This window comes from Triturus cristatus, chromosome 5_1, assembly GCF_964204655.1.
Source record: "Triturus cristatus chromosome 5_1, aTriCri1.1, whole genome shotgun sequence".
Lineage (NCBI taxonomy): Eukaryota > Metazoa > Chordata > Amphibia > Caudata > Salamandridae > Triturus > Triturus cristatus.
The window spans coordinates 924,581,301-924,600,629 of NC_140587.1; the positions used below are offsets into that span (position 1 = coordinate 924,581,301).

Sequence of the window (19,329 nt, forward strand, 5' to 3'; positions counted from 1 at the left end):
ATGAACTGTTATTTATTGCTAAACCACATAGAACATACATTAATGGTTCTAAGTTTTAACACTAAGAATGAAAATCTCATTTGTATTGATTTTTTTGTGATATTTGTTTCTTCATGTCGATAATATATAAATATACCTTATGGGTAAACAGCTGAAAATAAGCTTTCAAACTATCTGCGGTTCACTGACATTAGCAATTCTTCATATGCTTGTCCCCCAGCCCAGCACGAACAACGGCCTGTTAGCACAGTTGGTTAGAGCGTGGTGCTAATAACGCCAAGGTCACAGGTTCGATCCCTGTACAGGCCAAGTTTCTGTGTTAAATAAAAGATGCTTTTTCTTCTGTCTCTTTGTTATCTGTATATCTCTTTGGAGCAAGAGCTGCTAGAATCATTAGTTGAATCAATTTGATATAGATGTGGAATTATATATTAATGTTAAAGTGCCTTGAACATCCATTAATGGTTCAAAGTTCTAACACTAAGTAATTAATCTCCCATTTATTACAAGTAATTTAGGAAAGTCTAGTTTTGATTTTTTGATAATGCTTAAAGACACCATGAATGTAAACAGCTGAATATAAGATTTCCATCTATCTCGAGTTAACAATCAGTAGCACTTCATCATCTGTTATTTCTTCAGTAGTATGCTATAAATATAGTAAGCCTATTATCTGATTCTGTTAGAACATGAAGTTAAAAATGCCAAGAACATACTTTCTACCACTCTCCAAGCAAACACTTAACGCTGCTTTAATGTTGAAATAGATGCATTTTCTTCTGTATCTTGTTTAAATCTATATTTCCTTTGAGCAGAAGCTGATAGAATGAGTAGATGAATTAATTTAATATAGATTATGAACTGTTATTTATTGCTAAACCACATGGAAAATACATTAATGGTTCTAAGTTTTAACACTAAGATTGAAAATCTCATTTGTATTGATTTTTTTGTGATATTTGTTTCTTCATGTCGATAATATATAAATATACCTTATGGGTAAACAGCTGAAAATAAGCTTTCAAACTATCTGGGGTTCACTGACATTAGCAATTCTTCATATGCTTGTCCCCCAGCCCAGCACAAGCGGCGGCCTGTTAGCTCAGTTGGTTAGAGCGTGGTGCTAATAACGCCAAGGTCACAGGTTCGATCCCTGTACAGGCCAAGTTTCTGTGTTAAATAAAAGATGCTTTTTCTTCTGTCTCTTTGTTATCTGTATATCTCTTTGGAGCAAGAGCTGCTAGAATCATTAGTTGAATCAATTTGATATAGATGTGGAATTATATATTAATGTTAAAGTGCCTTGAACATCCATTAATGGTTGTAAGTTCTAACACTAAGTAACTAAATCTCTCATTTATTCCAAGCATTTTCTTCTGTCTGATGTTTATCTCTATATTTCCTTTGAGCAGGAGCTGATAGAATAAGTAGATGAATTAATTTAATATAGATGATGAACTGTTATTTATTGCTAAACCACATAGAACATACATTAATGGTTCTAAGTTTTAACACTAAGAATGAAAATCTCATTTGTATTGATTTTTTTGTGATATTTGTTTCTTCATGTCGATAATATATAAATATACCTTATGGGTAAACAGCTGAAAATAAGCTTTCAAACTATCTGGGGTTCACTGACATTAGCAGTTCTGCATATGCTTGTCCCCCAGCACAGCACGAACGGCGGCCTGTTAGCTCAGTTGGTTAGAGCGTGGTGTTAATAACGCCAAGGTCACAGGTTCGATCCCTGTACAGGCCAAGTCTCTGTGTTAAAAAAAAGATGCTTTTTCTTGTGTCTCTTTGTTAACTGTATATCTCTTTGGAGCAAGAGCTGCTAGTAGTTGAATCAATTTGATATAGATGTGGAATTATATATTAATGTTAAAGTGCCTTGAACATCCATTAATGGTTCAAAGTTCTAACACTAAGTAATTAATCTCCCATTTATTACAAGTAATTTAGGAAAGTCTAGTTTTGATTTTTTGATAATGCTTAAAGACACCATGAATGTAAACAGCTGAATATAAGATTTCCATCTATCTCGGGTTAACAATCAGTAGCACTTCATCATCTGTTATTTCTTCAGTAGTATGCTATAAATATAGTAAGCCTATTATCTGATTCTGTTAGAACATGAAGTTAAAAATGCCAAGAACATACTTTCTACCACTCTCCAAGCAAACACTTAACGCTGCTTTAATGTTGAAATAGATGCATTTTCTTCTGTATCTTGTTTAAATCTATATTTCCTTTGAGCAGAAGCTGATAGAATGAGAAGATGAATTAATTTCATATATATTATGAACTGTTATTTATTGCTAAACCACATGGAAAATACATTAATGGTTCTAAGTTTTAACACTAAGATTGAAAATCTCATTTGTATTGATTTTTTTGTGATATTTGTTTCTTCATGTCGATAATATATAAATATACCTTATGGGTAAACAGCTGAAAATAAGCTTTCAAACTATCTGGGGTTCACTGACATTAGCAATTCTTCATATGCTTGTCCCCCAGCCCAGCACGAGCGGCGGCCTGTTAGCTCAGTTGGTTAGAGCGTGGTGCTAATAACACCAAGGTCACAGGTTCGATCCCTGTACAGGCCAAGTTTCTGTGTTAAATAAAAGATGCTTTTTCTTCTGTCTCTTTGTTATCTGTATATCTCTTTGGAGCAAGAGCTGCTAGAATCATTAGTTGAATCAATTTGATATAGATGTGGAATTATATATTAATGTTAAAGTGCCTTGAACATCCATTAATGGTTGTAAGTTCTAACACTAAGTAACTAAATCTCTCATTTATTACAAGCATTTTCTTCTGTCTGATGTTTATCTCTATATTTCCTTTGAGCAGGAGCTGATAGAATTAGTAGATGAATTAATTTAATATAGATGATGAACTGTTATTTATTGCTAAACCACATAGAACATACATTAATGGTTCTAAGTTTTAACACTAAGAATGAAAATCTCATTTGTATTGATTTTTTTGTGATATTTGTTTCTTCATGTCGATAATATATAAATATACCTTATGGGTAAACAGCTGAAAATAAGCTTTCAATCTATCTGGGGTTCACTGACATTAGCAGTTCTGCATATGCTTGTCCCCCAGCACAGCACGAACGGCGGCCTGTTAGCTCAGTTGGTTAGAGCGTGGTGCTAATAACGCCAAGGTCACAGGTTCGATCCCTGTACAGGCCAAGTTTCTGTGTTAAAAAAAAGATGCTTTTTCTTGTGTCTCTTTGTTAACTGTATATCTCTTTGGAGCAAGAGCTGCTAGTAGTTGAATCAATTTGATATAGATGTGGAATTATATATTAATGTTAAAGTGCCTTGAACATCCATTAATGGTTGTAAGTTCTAACACTAAGTAACTAAATCTCTCATTTATTACAAGCATTTTCTTCTGTCTGATGTTTATCTCTATATTTCCTTTGAGCAGGAGCTGATAGAATGAGTAGATGAATTAATTTAATATAGATGATGAACTGTTATTTATTGCTAAACCACATGGAAAATACATTAATGGTTCTAAGTTTTAACACTAAGATTGAAAATCTCATTTGTATTGATTTTTTTGTGATATTTGTTTCTTCATGTCGATAATATATAAATATACCTTATGGGTAAACAGCTGAAAATAAGCTTTCAAACTATCTGGGGTTCACTGACATTAGCAATTCTTCATATGCTTGTCCCCCAGCCCAGCACGAACGGCGGCCTGTTAGCTCAGTTGGTTAGAGCGTGGTGCTAATAACGCCAAGGTCACAGGTTCGATCCCTGTACAGGCCAAGTTTCTGTGTTCAATAAAAGATGCTTTTTCTTGTGTCTCTTTGTTATCTGTATATCTCTTTGGAGCAAGAGCTGCTAGAATGATTAGTTGAATCAATGTGATATAGATGTGGAATTATATATTAATGTTAAAGTGCCTTGAACATCCATTAATGGTTCAAAGTTCTAACACTAAGTAATTAATCTCCCATTTATTACAAGTAATTTAGGAAAGTCTAGTTTTGATTTTTTGATAATGCTTAAAGACACCATGAATGTAAACAGCTGAATATAAGATTTCCATCTATCTCTGGTTAACAATCAGTAGCACTTCATCATCTGTTATTTCTTCAGTAGTATGCTATAAATATAGTAAGCCTATTATCTGATTCTGTTAGAACATGAAGTTAAAAATGCCAAGAACATACTTTCTACCACTCTCCAAGCAAACACTTAACGCTGCTTTAATGTTGAAATAAATGCATTTTCTTCTGTATCTTGTTTAAATCTATATTTCCTTTGAGCAGAAGCTGATAGAATGAGTAGATGAATTAATTTAATATAGATGATGAACTGTTATGTATTGCTAAACCACATGGAAAATACATTAATGGTTCTAAGTTTTAACACTAAGAATGAAAATCTCATTTGTATTGATTTTTTTGTGATATTTGTTTCTTCATGTCGATAATATATAAATATACCTTATGGGTAAACAGCTGAAAATAAGCTTTCACACTATCTGGGGTTCACTGACATTAGCAGTTCTTCATATGCTTGTCCCCCAGCCCAGCACGAACAGCGGCCTGTTAGCTCAGTTGGTTAGAGCGTGGTGCTAATAACGCCAAGGTCACAGGTTCGATCCCTGTACAGGCCAAGTTTCTGTGTTAAATAAAAGATGCTTTTTCTTGTGTCTCTTTGTTAACTGTATATCTCTTTGGAGCAAGAGCTGCTAGAATCATTAGTTGAATCAATTTGATATAGATGTGGAATTATATATTAATGTTAAAGTGCCTTGAACATCCATTAATGGTTGTAAGTTCTAACACTAAGTAACTAAATCTCTCATTTATTACAAGCATTTTCTTCTGTCTGATGTTTATCTCTATATTTCCTTTGAGCAGGAGCTGATAGAATGAGTAGATGAATTAATTTAATATAGATGATGAACTGTTATTTATTGCTAAACCATATAGAACATACATTAATGGTTCTAAGTTTTAACACTAAGAATGAAAATCTCATTTGTATTGATTTTTTGGTGATATTTGTTTCTTCATGTCGATAATATATAAATATACCTTATGGGTAAACAGCTGAAAATAAGCTTTCAAACTATCTGGGGTTCACTGACATTAGCAATTCTTCATATGCTTGTCCCCCAGCCCAGCACAAACGGCGGCCTGTTAGCTCAGTTGGTTAGAGCGTGGTGCTAATAACGCCAAGCTCACAGGTTCGATCCCTGTACAGGCCAAGTTTCTGTGTTAAAAAAAAGATGCTTTTTCTTGTGTCTCTTTGTTAACTGTATATCTCTTTGGAGCAAGAGCTGCTAGAATCATTAGTTGAATCAATTTGATATAGATGTGGAATTATATATTAATGTTAAAGTGCCTTGAACATCCATTAATGGTTGTAAGTTCTAACACTAAGTAACTAAATCTCTCATTTATTACAAGCATTTTCTTCTTTCTGATGTTTAGCTCTATATTTCCTTTGAGCAGGAGCTGATAGAATGAGTAGATGAATTAATTTAATATAGATGATGAACTGTTATTTATTGCTAAACCACATAGAACATACATTAATGGTTCTAAGTTTTAACACTAAGAATGAAAATCTCATTTGTATTGATTTTTTTGTGATATTTGTTTCTTCATGTCGATAATATATAAATATACCTTATGGGTAAACAGCTGAAAATAAGCTTTCAAACTATCTGGGGTTCACTGACATTAGCAATTCTTCATATGCTTGTCCCCCAGCCCAGCACGAACGGCGGCCTGTTAGCACAGTTGGTTAGAGCGTGGTGCTAATAACGCCAAGGTCACAGGTTCGATCCCTGTACATGCCAAGTTTCTGTGTTAAATAAAAGATGCTTTTTCTTGTGTCTCTTTGTTATCTGTATATCTCTTTGGAGCAAGAGCTGCTAGAATCATTAGTTGAATCAATTTGATATAGATGTGGAATTATATATTAATGTTAAAGTGCCTTGAACATCCATTAATGGTTCAAAGTTCTAACACTAAGTAATTAATCTCCCATTTATTACAAGTAATTTAGGAAAGTCTAGTTTTGATTTTTTGATAATGCTTAAAGACACCATGAATGTAAACAGCTGAATATAAGATTTCCATCTATCTCGGGTTAACAATCAGTAGCACTTCATCATCTGTTATTTCTTCAGTAGTATGCTATAAATATAGTAAGCCTATTATCTGATTCTGTTAGAACATGAAGTTAAAAATGCCAAGAACATACTTTCTACCACTCTCCAAGCAAACACTTAACGCTGCTTTAATGTTGAAATAGATGCATTTTCTTCTGTATCTTGTTTAAATCTATATTTCCTTTGAGCAGAAGCTGATAGAATGAGTAGATGAATTAATTTAATATAGATTATGAACTGTTATTTATTGCTAAACCACATGGAAAATACATTAATGGTTCTAAGTTTTAACACTAAGATTGAAAATCTCATTTGTATTGATTTTTTTGTGATATTTGTTTCTTCATGTCGATAATATATAAATATACCTTATGGGTAAACAGCTGAAAATAAGCTTTCAAACTATCTGGGGTTCACTGACATTAGCAATTCTTCATATGCTTGTCCCCCAGCCCAGCACGAGCGGCGGCCTGTTAGCTCAGTTGGTTAGAGCGTGGTGCTAATAACGCCAAGGTCACAGGTTCGATCCCTGTACAGGCCAAGTTTCTGTGTTAAATAAAAGATGCTTTTTCTTCTGTCTCTTTGTTATCTGTATATCTCTTTGGAGCAAGAGCTGCTAGAATCATTAGTTGAATCAATTTGATATAGATGTGGAATTATATATTAATGTTAAAGTGCCTTGAACATCCATTAATGGTTGTAAGTTCTAACACTAAGTAACTAAATCTCTCATTTATTACAAGCATTTTCTTCTGTCTGATGTTTATCTCTATATTTCCTTTGAGCAGGAGCTGATAGAATGAGTAGATGAATTAATTTAATATAGATGATGAACTGTTATTTATTGCTAAACCACATAGAACATACATTAATGGTTCTAAGTTTTAACACTAAGAATGAAAATCTCATTTGTATTGATTTTTTTGTGATATTTGTTTCTTCATGTCGATAATATATAAATATACCTTATGGGTAAACAGCTGAAAATAAGCTTTCAATCTATCTGGGGTTCACTGACATTAGCAGTTCTGCATATGCTTGTCCCCCAGCCCAGCACGAACGGCGGCCTGTTAGCTCAGTTGGTTAGAGCGTGGTGCTAATAACGCCAAGGTCACAGGTTCCATCCCTGTACAGGCCAAGTTTCTGTGTTAAAAAAAAGATGCTTTTTCTTGTGTCTCTTTGTTAACTGTATATCTCTTTGGAGCAAGAGCTGCTAGTAGTTGAATCAATTTGATATAGATGTGGAATTATATATTAATGTTAAAGTGCCTTGAACATCCATTAATGGTTGTAAGTTCTAACACTAAGTAACTAAATCTCTCATTTATTACAAGCATTTTCTTCTGTCTGATGTTTATCTCTATATTTCCTTTGAGCAGGAGCTGATAGAATGAGTAGATGAATTAATTTAATATAGATGATGAACTGTTATTTATTGCTAAACCACATGGAAAATACATTAATGGTTCTAAGTTTTAACACTAAGATTGAAAATCTCATTTGTATTGATTTTTTTGTGATATTTGTTTCTTCATGTCGATAATATATAAATATACCTTATGGGTAAACAGCTGAAAATAAGCTTTCAAACTATCTGGGGTTCACTGACATTCGCAATTCTTCATATGCTTGTCCCCCAGCCCAGCACGAACAGCGGCCTGTTAGCTCAGTTGGTTAGAGCGTGGTGCTAATAACGCCAAGGTCACAGGTTCGATCCCTGTACAGGCCAAGTTTCTGTGTTAAATAAAAGATGCTTTTTCTTCTGTCTCTTTGTTATCTGTATATCTCTTTGGAGCAAGAGCTGCTAGAATCATTAGTTGAATCAATTTGATATAGATGTGGAATTATATATTAATGTTAAAGTGCCTTGAACACCCATTAATGGTTCAAAGTTCTAACACTAAGTAATTAATCTCCCATTTATTACAAGTAATTTAGGAAAGTCTAGTTTTGATTTTTTGATAATGCTTAAAGACACCATGAATGTAAACAGCTGAATATAAGATTTCCATCTATCTCGGGTTAACAATCAGTAGCACTTCATCATCTGTTATTTCTTCAGTAGTATGCTATAAATATAGTAAGCCTATTATCTGATTCTGTTAGAACATGAAGTTAAAAATGCCAAGAACATACTTTCTACCACTCTCCAAGCAAACACTTAACGCTGCTTTAATGTTGAAATAGATGCATTTTCTTCTGTATCTTGTTTAAATCTATATTTCCTTTGAGCAGAAGCTGATAGAATGAGTAGATGAATTAATTTAATATAGATTATGAACTGTTATTTATTGCTAAACCACATGGAAAATACATTAATGGTTCTAAGTTTTAACACTAAGATTGAAAATCTCATTTGTATTGATTTTTTTGTGATATTTGTTTCTTCATGTCGATAATATATAAATATACCTTATGGGTAAACAGCTGAAAATAAGCTTTCAAACTATCTGGGGTTCACTGACATTAGCAATTCTTCATATGCTTGTCCCCCAGCCCAGCACGAGCGGCGGCCTGTTAGCTCAGTTGGTTAGAGCGTGGTGCTAATAACGCCAAGGTCACAGGTTCGATCCCTGTACAGGCCAAGTTTCTGTGTTAAATAAAAGATGCTTTTTCTTCTGTCTCTTTGTTATCTGTATATCTCTTTGGAGCAAGAGCTGCTAGAATCATTAGTTGAATCAATTTGATATAGATGTGGAATTATATATTAATGTTAAAGTGCCTTGAACATCCATTAATGGTTGTAAGTTCTAACACTAAGTAACTAAATCTCTCATTTATTACAAGCATTTTCTTCTGTCTGATGTTTATCTCTATATTTCCTTTGAGCAGGAGCTGATAGAATGAGTAGATGAATTAATTTAATATAGATGATGAACTGTTATTTATTGCTAAACCACATAGAACATACATTAATGGTTCTAAGTTTTAACACTAAGAATGAAAATCTCATTTGTATTGATTTTTTTGTGATATTTGTTTCTTCATGTCGATAATATATAAATATACCTTATGGGTAAACAGCTGAAAATAAGCTTTCAAACTATCTGGGGTTCACTGACATTAGCAATTCTTCATATGCTTGTCCCCCAGCCCAGCACGAACGGCGGCCTGTTAGCTCAGTTGGTTAGAGCGTGGTGCTAATAACGCCAAGGTCACAGGTTCGATCCCTGTACAGGCCAAGTTTCTGTGTTAAAAAAAGATGCTTTTTCTTGTGTCTCTTTGTTAACTGTATATCTCTTTGGAGCAAGAGCTGCTAGAATCATTAGTTGAATCAATTTGATATAGATGTGGAATTATATATTAATGTTAAAGTGCCTTGAACATCCATTAATGGTTGTAAGTTCTAACACTAAGTAACTAAATCTCTCATTTATTACAAGCATTTTCTTCTGTCTGATGTTTATCTCTATATTTCCTTTGAGCAGGAGCTGATAGAATGAGTAGATGAATTAATTTAATATAGATGATGAACTGTTATTTATTGCTAAACCACATAGAACATACATTAATGGTTCTAAGTTTTAACACTAAGAATGAAAATCTCATTTGTATTGATTTTTTTGTGATATTTGTTTCTTCATGTCGATAATATATAAATATACCTTATGGGTAAACAGCTGAAAATAAGCTTTCAAACTATCTGCGGTTCACTGACATTAGCAATTCTTCATATGCTTGTCCCCCAGCCCAGCACGAACAACGGCCTGTTAGCACAGTTGGTTAGAGCGTGGTGCTAATAACGCCAAGGTCACAGGTTCGATCCCTGTACAGGCCAAGTTTCTGTGTTAAATAAAAGATGCTTTTTCTTCTGTCTCTTTGTTATCTGTATATCTCTTTGGAGCAAGAGCTGCTAGAATCATTAGTTGAATCAATTTGATATAGATGTGGAATTATATATTAATGTTAAAGTGCCTTGAACATCCATTAATGGTTCAAAGTTCTAACACTAAGTAATTAATCTCCCATTTATTACAAGTAATTTAGGAAAGTCTAGTTTTGATTTTTTGATAATGCTTAAAGACACCATGAATGTAAACAGCTGAATATAAGATTTCCATCTATCTCGAGTTAACAATCAGTAGCACTTCATCATCTGTTATTTCTTCAGTAGTATGCTATAAATATAGTAAGCCTATTATCTGATTCTGTTAGAACATGAAGTTAAAAATGCCAAGAACATACTTTCTACCACTCTCCAAGCAAACACTTAACGCTGCTTTAATGTTGAAATAGATGCATTTTCTTCTGTATCTTGTTTAAATCTATATTTCCTTTGAGCAGAAGCTGATAGAATGAGTAGATGAATTAATTTAATATAGATTATGAACTGTTATTTATTGCTAAACCACATGGAAAATACATTAATGGTTCTAAGTTTTAACACTAAGATTGAAAATCTCATTTGTATTGATTTTTTTGTGATATTTGTTTCTTCATGTCGATAATATATAAATATACCTTATGGGTAAACAGCTGAAAATAAGCTTTCAAACTATCTGGGGTTCACTGACATTAGCAATTCTTCATATGCTTGTCCCCCAGCCCAGCACGAGCGGCGGCCTGTTAGCTCAGTTGGTTAGAGCGTGGTGCTAATAACGCCAAGGTCACAGGTTCGATCCCTGTACAGGCCAAGTTTCTGTGTTAAATAAAAGATGCTTTTTCTTCTGTCTCTTTGTTATCTGTATATCTCTTTGGAGCAAGAGCTGCTAGAATCATTAGTTGAATCAATTTGATATAGATGTGGAATTATATATTAATGTTAAAGTGCCTTGAACATCCATTAATGGTTGTAAGTTCTAACACTAAGTAACTAAATCTCTCATTTATTCCAAGCATTTTCTTCTGTCTGATGTTTATCTCTATATTTCCTTTGAGCAGGAGCTGATAGAATAAGTAGATGAATTAATTTAATATAGATGATGAACTGTTATTTATTGCTAAACCACATAGAACATACATTAATGGTTCTAAGTTTTAACACTAAGAATGAAAATCTCATTTGTATTGATTTTTTTGTGATATTTGTTTCTTCATGTCGATAATATATAAATATACCTTATGGGTAAACAGCTGAAAATAAGCTTTCAAACTATCTGGGGTTCACTGACATTAGCAGTTCTGCATATGCTTGTCCCCCAGCACAGCACGAACGGCGGCCTGTTAGCTCAGTTGGTTAGAGCGTGGTGCTAATAACGCCAAGGTCACAGGTTCGATCCCTGTACAGGCCAAGTCTCTGTGTTAAAAAAAAGATGCTTTTTCTTGTGTCTCTTTGTTAACTGTATATCTCTTTGGAGCAAGAGCTGCTAGTAGTTGAATCAATTTGATATAGATGTGGAATTATATATTAATGTTAAAGTGCCTTGAACATCCATTAATGGTTCAAAGTTCTAACACTAAGTAATTAATCTCCCATTTATTACAAGTAATTTAGGAAAGTCTAGTTTTGATTTTTTGATAATGCTTAAAGACACCATGAATGTAAACAGCTGAATATAAGATTTCCATCTATCTCGGGTTAACAATCAGTAGCACTTCATCATCTGTTATTTCTTCAGTAGTATGCTATAAATATAGTAAGCCTATTATCTGATTCTGTTAGAACATGAAGTTAAAAATGCCAAGAACATACTTTCTACCACTCTCCAAGCAAACACTTAACGCTGCTTTAATGTTGAAATAGATGCATTTTCTTCTGTATCTTGTTTAAATCTATATTTCCTTTGAGCAGAAGCTGATAGAATGAGAAGATGAATTAATTTAATATATATTATGAACTGTTATTTATTGCTAAACCACATGGAAAATACATTAATGGTTCTAAGTTTTAACACTAAGATTGAAAATCTCATTTGTATTGTTTTTTTGTGATATTTGTTTCTTCATGTCGATAATATATAAATATACCTTATGGGTAAACAGCTGAAAATAAGCTTTCAAACTATCTGGGGTTCACTGACATTAGCAATTCTTCATATGCTTGTCCCCCAGCCCAGCACGAGCGGCGGCCTGTTAGCTCAGTTGGTTAGAGCGTGGTGCTAATAACACCAAGGTCACAGGTTCGATCCCTGTACAGGCCAAGTTTCTGTGTTAAATAAAAGATGCTTTTTTTTCTGTCTCTTTGTTATCTGTATATCTCTTTGGAGCAAGAGCTGCTAGAATCATTAGTTGAATCAATTTGATATAGATGTGGAATTATATATTAATGTTAAAGTGCCTTGAACATCCATTAATGGTTGTAAGTTCTAACACTAAGTAACTAAATCTCTCATTTATTACAAGCATTTTCTTCTGTCTGATGTTTATCTCTATATTTCCTTTGAGCAGGAGCTGATAGAATGAGTAGATGAATTAATTTAATATAGATGATGAACTGTTATTTATTGCTAAACCACATAGAACATACATTAATGGTTCTAAGTTTTAACACTAAGAATGAAAATCTCATTTGTATTGATTTTTTTGTGATATTTGTTTCTTCATGTCGATAATATATAAATATACCTTATGGGTAAACAGCTGAAAATAAGCTTTCAATCTATCTGGGGTTCACTGACATTAGCAGTTCTGCATATGCTTGTCCCCCAGCACAGCACGAACGGCGGCCTGTTAGCTCAGTTGGTTAGAGCGTGGTGCTAATAACGCCAAGGTCACAGGTTCGATCCCTGTACAGGCCAAGTTTCTGTGTTAAAAAAAAGATGCTTTTTCTTGTGTCTCTTTGTTAACTGTATATCTCTTTGGAGCAAGAGCTGCTAGTAGTTGAATCAATTTGATATAGATGTGGAATTATATATTAATGTTAAAGTGCCTTGAACATCCATTAATGGTTGTAAGTTCTAACACTAAGTAACTAAATCTCTCATTTATTACAAGCATTTTCTTCTGTCTGATGTTTATCTCTATATTTCCTTTGAGCAGGAGCTGATAGAATGAGTAGATGAATTAATTTAATATAGATGATGAACTGTTATTTATTGCTAAACCACATGGAAAATACATTAATGGTTCTAAGTTTTAACACTAAGATTGAAAATCTCATTTGTATTGATTTTTTTGTGATATTTGTTTCTTCATGTCGATAATATATAAATATACCTTATGGGTAAACAGCTGAAAATAAGCTTTCAAACTATCTGGGGTTCACTGACATTAGCAATTCTTCATATGCTTGTCCCCCAGCCCAGCACGAACGGCGGCCTGTTAGCTCAGTTGGTTAGAGCGTGGTGCTAATAACGCCAAGGTCACAGGTTCGATCCCTGTACAGGCCAAGTTTCTGTGTTCAATAAAAGATGCTTTTTCTTGTGTCTCTTTGTTATCTGTATATCTCTTTGGAGCAAGAGCTGCTAGAATGATTAGTTGAATCAATGTGATATAGATGTGGAATTATATATTAATGTTAAAGTGCCTTGAACATCCATTAATGGTTGTAAGTTCTAACACTAAGTAACTAAATCTCTCATTTATTACAAGCATTTTCTTCTGTCTGATGTTTATCTCTATATTTCCTTTGAGCAGGAGCTGATAGAATGAGTAGATGAATTAATTTAATATAGATGATGAACTGTTATTTATTGCTAAACCACATGGAAAATACATTAATGGTTCTAAGTTTTAACACTAAGATTGAAAATCTCATTTGTATTGATTTTTTTGTGATATTTGTTTCTTCATGTCGATAATATATAAATATACCTTATGGGTAAACAGCTGAAAATAAGCTTTCAAACTATCTGGGGTTCACTGACATTAGCAATTCTTCATATGCTTGTCCCCCAGCCCAGCACGAACGGCGGCCTGTTAGCTCAGTTGGTTAGAGCGTGGTGCTAATAACGCCAAGGTCACAGGTTCGATCCCTGTACAGGCCAAGTTTCTGTGTTCAATAAAAGATGCTTTTTCTTGTGTCTCTTTGTTATCTGTATATCTCTTTGGAGCAAGAGCTGCTAGAATGATTAGTTGAATCAATGTGATATAGATGTGGAATTATATATTAATGTTAAAGTGCCTTGAACATCCATTAATGGTTCAAAGTTCTAACACTAAGTAATTAATCTCCCATTTATTACAAGTAATTTAGGAAAGTCTAGTTTTGATTTTTTGATAATGCTTAAAGACACCATGAATGTAAACAGCTGAATATAAGATTTCCATCTATCTCTGGTTAACAATCAGTAGCACTTCATCATCTGTTATTTCTTCAGTAGTATGCTATAAATATAGTAAGCCTATTATCTGATTCTGTTAGAACATGAAGTTAAAAATGCCAAGAACATACTTTCTACCACTCTCCAAGCAAACACTTAACGCTGCTTTAATGTTGAAATAAATGCATTTTCTTCTGTATCTTGTTTAAATCTATATTTCCTTTGAGCAGAAGCTGATAGAATGAGTAGATGAATTAATTTAATATAGATGATGAACTGTTATTTATTGCTAAACCACATGGAAAATACATTAATGGTTCTAAGTTTTAACACTAAGAATGAAAATCTCATTTGTATTGATTTTTTTGTGATATTTGTTTCTTCATGTCGATAATATATAAATATACCTTATGGGTAAACAGCTGAAAATAAGCTTTCAAACTATCTGGGGTTCACTGACATTAGCAGTTCTTCATATGCTTGTCCCCCAGCCCAGCACGAACAGCGGCCTGTTAGCTCAGTTGGTTAGAGCGTGGTGCTAATAACGCCAAGGTCACAGGTTCGATCCCTGTACAGGCCAAGTTTCTGTGTTAAATAAAAGATGCTTTTTCTTGTGTCTCTTTGTTAACTGTATATCTCTTTGGAGCAAGAGCTGCTAGAATCATTAGTTGAATCAATTTGATATAGATGTGGAATTATATATTAATGTTAAAGTGCCTTGAACATCCATTAATGGTTGTAAGTTCTAACACTAAGTAACTAAATCTCTCATTTATTACAAGCATTTTCTTCTGTCTGATGTTTATCTCTATATTTCCTTTGAGCAGGAGCTGATAGAATGAGTAGATGAATTAATTTAATATAGATGATGAACTGTTATTTATTGCTAAACCATATAGAACATACATTAATGGTTCTAAGTTTTAACACTAAGAATGAAAATCTCATTTGTATTGATTTTTTGGTGATATTTGTTTCTTCATGTCGATAATATATAAATATACCTTATGGGTAAACAGCTGAAAATAAGCTTTCAAACTATCTGGGGTTCACTGACATTAGCAATTCTTCATATGCTTGTCCCCCAGCCCAGCACAAACAGCGGCCTGTTAGCTCAGTTGGTTAGAGCGTGGTGCTAATAACGCCAAGCTCACAGGTTCGATCCCTGTACAGGCCAAGTTTCTGTGTTAAAAAAAAGATGCTTTTTCTTGTGTCTCTTTGTTAACTGTATATCTCTTTGGAGCAAGAGCTGCTAGAATCATTAGTTGAATCAATTTGATATAGATGTGGAATTATATATTAATGTTAAAGTGCCTTGAACATCCATTAATGGTTGTAAGTTCTAACACTAAGTAACTAAATCTCTCATTTATTACAAGCATTTTCTTCTTTCTGATGTTTAGCTCTATATTTCCTTTGAGCAGGAGCTGATAGAATGAGTAGATGAATTAATTTAATATAGATGATGAACTGTTATTTATTGCTAAACCACATAGAACATACATTAATGGTTCTAAGTTTTAACACTAAGAATGAAAATCTCATTTGTATTGATTTTTTTGTGATATTTGTTTCTTCATGTCGATAATATATAAATATACCTTATGGGTAAACAGCTGAAAATAAGCTTTCAAACTATCTGGGGTTCACTGACATTAGCAATTCTTCATATGCTTGTCCCCCAGCCCAGCACGAACGGCGGCCTGTTAGCACAGTTGGTTAGAGCGTGGTGCTAATAACGCCAAGGTCACAGGTTCGATCCCTGTACATGCCAAGTTTCTGTGTTAAATAAAAGATGCTTTTTCTTCTGTCTCTTTGTTATCTGTATATCTCTTTGGAGCAAGAGCTGCTAGAATCATTAGTTGAATCAATTTGATATAGATGTGGAATTATATATTAATGTTAAAGTGCCTTGAACATCCATTAATGGTTCAAAGTTCTAACACTAAGTAATTAATCTCCCATTTATTACAAGTAATTTAGGAAAGTCTAGTTTTGATTTTTTGATAATGCTTAAAGACACCATGAATGTAAACAGCTGAATATAAGATTTCCATCTATCTCGGGTTAACAATCAGTAGCACTTCATCATCTGTTATTTCTTCAGTAGTATGCTATAAATATAGTAAGCCTATTATCTGATTCTGTTAGAACATGAAGTTAAAAATGCCAAGAACATACTTTCTACCACTCTCCAAGCAAACACTTAACGCTGCTTTAATGTTGAAATAGATGCATTTTCTTCTGTATCTTGTTTAAATCTATATTTCCTTTGAGCAGAAGCTGATAGAATGAGTAGATGAATTAATTTAATATAGATTATGAACTGTTATTTATTGCTAAACCACATGGAAAATACATTAATGGTTCTAAGTTTTAACACTAAGATTGAAAATCTCATTTGTATTGATTTTTTTGTGATATTTGTTTCTTCATGTCGATAATATATAAATATACCTTATGGGTAAACAGCTGAAAATAAGCTTTCAAACTATCTGGGGTTCACTGACATTAGCAATTCTTCATATGCTTGTCCCCCAGCCCAGCACGAGCGGCGGCCTGTTAGCTCAGTTGGTTAGAGCGTGGTGCTAATAACGCCAAGGTCACAGGTTCGATCCCTGTACAGGCCAAGTTTCTGTGTTAAATAAAAGATGCTTTTTCTTCTGTCTCTTTGTTATCTGTATATCTCTTTGGAGCAAGAGCTGCTAGAATCATTAGTTGAATCAATTTGATATAGATGTGGAATTATATATTAATGTTAAACTGCCTTGAACATCCATTAATGGTTGTAAGTTCTAACACTAAGTAACTAAATCTCTCATTTATTACAAGCATTTTCTTCTGTCTGATGTTTATCTCTATATTTCCTTTGAGCAGGAGCTGATAGAATGAGTAGATGAATTAATTTAATATAGATGATGAACTGTTATTTATTGCTAAACCACATAGAACATACATTAATGGTTCTAAGTTTTAACACTAAGAATGAAAATCTCATTTGTATTGATTTTTTTGTGATATTTGTTTCTTCATGTCGATAATATATAAATATACCTTATGGGTAAACAGCTGAAAATAAGCTTTCAATCTATCTGGGGTTCACTGACATTAGCAGTTCTGCATATGCTTGTCCCCCAGCCCAGCACGAATGGCGGCCTGTTAGCTCAGTTGGTTAGAGCGTGGTGCTAATAACGCCAAGGTCACAGGTTCCATCCCTGTACAGGCCAAGTTTCTGTGTTAAAAAAAAGATGCTTTTTCTTGTGTCTCTTTGTTAACTGTATATCTCTTTGGAGCAAGAGCTGCTAGTAGTTGAATCAATTTGATATAGATGTGGAATTATATATTAATGTTAAAGTGCCTTGAACATCCATTAATGGTTGTAAGTTCTAACACTAAGTAACTAAATCTCTCATTTATTACAAGCATTTTCTTCTGTCTGATGTTTATCTCTATATTTCCTTTGAGCAGGAGCTGATAGAATGAGTAGATGAATTAATTTAATATAGATGATGAACTGTTATTTATTGCTAAACCACATAGAACATACATTAATGGTTCTAAGTTTTAACACTAAGAATGAAAATCTCATTTGTATTGATTTTTTTGTGATATTTGTTTCTTCATGTCGATAATATATAAATATACCTTATGGGTAAACAGCTGAAAATAAGCTTTCAAACTATCTGGGGTTCACTGACATTAGCAATTCTTCATATGCTTGTCCCCCAGCCCAGCACGAACGGTGGCCTGTTAGCTCAGTTGGTTAGAGCGTGGTGCTAATAACGCCAAGGTCACAGGTTCGATCCCTGTACAGGCCAAGTTTCTGTGTTAAAAAAAAGATGCTTTTTCTTGTCTCTCTTTGTTAACTGTATATCTCTTTGGAGCAAGAGCTGCTAGAATCATTAGTTGAATCAATTTGATATAGATGTGGAATTATATATTAATGTTAAAGTGCCTTGAACATCCATTAATGGTTGTAAGTTCTAACACTAAGTAACTAAATCTCTCATTTATTACAAGCATTTTCTTCTGTCTGATGTTTATCTCTATATTTCCTTTGAGCAGGAGCTGATAGAATGAGTAGATGAATTAATTTAATATAGATGATGAACTGTTATTTATTGCTAAACCACATAGAACATACATTAATGGTTCTAAGTTTTAACACTAAGAATGAAAATCTCATTTGTATTGATTTTTTTGTGATATTTGTTTCTTCATGTCGATAATATATAAATATACCTTATGGGTAAACAGCTGAAAATAAGCTTTCAAACTATCTGGGGTTCACTGACATTAGCAATTCTTCATATGCTTGTCCCCCAGCCCAGCACAAACAGCGGCCTGTTAGCTCAGTTGGTTAGAGCGTGGTGCTAATAACGCCAAGGTCACAGGTTCGATCCCTGTACTGGCCAAGTTTCTGTGTTAAATAAAAGATGCTTTTTCTTGTGTCTCTTTGTTATCTGTATATCTCTTTGGAGCAAGAGCTGCTAGAATCATTAGTTGAATCAATTTGATATAGATGTGGAATTATATATTAATGTTAAAGTGCCTTGAACACCCATTAATGGTTCAAAGTTCTAACACTAAGTAATTAATCTCCCATTTATTACAAGTAATTTAGGAAAGTCTAGTTTTGATTTTTTGATAATGCTTAAAGACACCATGAATGTAAACAGCTGAATATAAGATTTCCATCTATCTCGGGTTAACAATCAGTAGCACTTCATCATCTGTTATTTCTTCAGTAGTATGCTATAAATATAGTAAGCCTATTATCTGATTCTGTTAGAACATGAAGTTAAAAATGGCAAGAACATACTTTCTACCACTCTCCAAGCAAACACTTAACGCTGCTTTAATGTTGAAATAGATGCATTTTCTTCTGTATCTTGTTTAAATCTATATTTCCTTTGAGCAGAAGCTGATAGAATGAGTAGATGAATTAATTTAATATAGATTATGAACTGTTATTTATTGCTAAACCACATGGAAAATACATTAATGGTTCTAAGTTTTAACA

At 33.4% G+C, this 19,329-nt stretch overlaps 16 non-coding genes across 16 annotated transcripts; all 16 read left to right on the plus strand.

The window, feature by feature from the left end:
* Nucleotides 1-1,091: 1,091 nt before the first annotated feature.
* TRNAI-AAU (transfer RNA isoleucine (anticodon AAU)) lies at nt 1,092-1,165 on the plus strand. Its single transcript has one exon. It is a non-coding gene; the product is annotated as a tRNA-Ile (tRNA).
* A 1,970-nt stretch (nt 1,166-3,135) lies between these two features.
* On the plus strand, nt 3,136-3,209 carry TRNAI-AAU (transfer RNA isoleucine (anticodon AAU)). Its single transcript has one exon. It is a non-coding gene; the product is annotated as a tRNA-Ile (tRNA).
* Nucleotides 3,210-3,726: 517 nt separating this feature from the next.
* Nucleotides 3,727-3,800, plus strand: TRNAI-AAU (transfer RNA isoleucine (anticodon AAU)). The gene has a single exon. It is a non-coding gene; the product is annotated as a tRNA-Ile (tRNA).
* Nucleotides 3,801-4,582: 782 nt separating this feature from the next.
* Nucleotides 4,583-4,656, plus strand: TRNAI-AAU (transfer RNA isoleucine (anticodon AAU)). Its single transcript has one exon. It is a non-coding gene; the product is annotated as a tRNA-Ile (tRNA).
* Nucleotides 4,657-6,632: 1,976 nt separating this feature from the next.
* On the plus strand, nt 6,633-6,706 carry TRNAI-AAU (transfer RNA isoleucine (anticodon AAU)). The gene has a single exon. It is a non-coding gene; the product is annotated as a tRNA-Ile (tRNA).
* Nucleotides 6,707-7,820: 1,114 nt separating this feature from the next.
* TRNAI-AAU (transfer RNA isoleucine (anticodon AAU)) lies at nt 7,821-7,894 on the plus strand. Its single transcript has one exon. It is a non-coding gene; the product is annotated as a tRNA-Ile (tRNA).
* A 782-nt stretch (nt 7,895-8,676) lies between these two features.
* TRNAI-AAU (transfer RNA isoleucine (anticodon AAU)) lies at nt 8,677-8,750 on the plus strand. The gene has a single exon. It is a non-coding gene; the product is annotated as a tRNA-Ile (tRNA).
* A 523-nt stretch (nt 8,751-9,273) lies between these two features.
* Nucleotides 9,274-9,347, plus strand: TRNAI-AAU (transfer RNA isoleucine (anticodon AAU)). The gene has a single exon. It is a non-coding gene; the product is annotated as a tRNA-Ile (tRNA).
* Nucleotides 9,348-10,725: 1,378 nt separating this feature from the next.
* On the plus strand, nt 10,726-10,799 carry TRNAI-AAU (transfer RNA isoleucine (anticodon AAU)). The gene has a single exon. It is a non-coding gene; the product is annotated as a tRNA-Ile (tRNA).
* A 523-nt stretch (nt 10,800-11,322) lies between these two features.
* Nucleotides 11,323-11,396, plus strand: TRNAI-AAU (transfer RNA isoleucine (anticodon AAU)). Its single transcript has one exon. It is a non-coding gene; the product is annotated as a tRNA-Ile (tRNA).
* A 1,372-nt stretch (nt 11,397-12,768) lies between these two features.
* Nucleotides 12,769-12,842, plus strand: TRNAI-AAU (transfer RNA isoleucine (anticodon AAU)). The gene has a single exon. It is a non-coding gene; the product is annotated as a tRNA-Ile (tRNA).
* A 517-nt stretch (nt 12,843-13,359) lies between these two features.
* Nucleotides 13,360-13,433, plus strand: TRNAI-AAU (transfer RNA isoleucine (anticodon AAU)). Its single transcript has one exon. It is a non-coding gene; the product is annotated as a tRNA-Ile (tRNA).
* A 523-nt stretch (nt 13,434-13,956) lies between these two features.
* On the plus strand, nt 13,957-14,030 carry TRNAI-AAU (transfer RNA isoleucine (anticodon AAU)). Its single transcript has one exon. It is a non-coding gene; the product is annotated as a tRNA-Ile (tRNA).
* Nucleotides 14,031-14,812: 782 nt separating this feature from the next.
* On the plus strand, nt 14,813-14,886 carry TRNAI-AAU (transfer RNA isoleucine (anticodon AAU)). Its single transcript has one exon. It is a non-coding gene; the product is annotated as a tRNA-Ile (tRNA).
* A 1,976-nt stretch (nt 14,887-16,862) lies between these two features.
* TRNAI-AAU (transfer RNA isoleucine (anticodon AAU)) lies at nt 16,863-16,936 on the plus strand. Its single transcript has one exon. It is a non-coding gene; the product is annotated as a tRNA-Ile (tRNA).
* Nucleotides 16,937-18,050: 1,114 nt separating this feature from the next.
* On the plus strand, nt 18,051-18,124 carry TRNAI-AAU (transfer RNA isoleucine (anticodon AAU)). The gene has a single exon. It is a non-coding gene; the product is annotated as a tRNA-Ile (tRNA).
* Nucleotides 18,125-19,329: the final 1,205 nt, after the last annotated feature.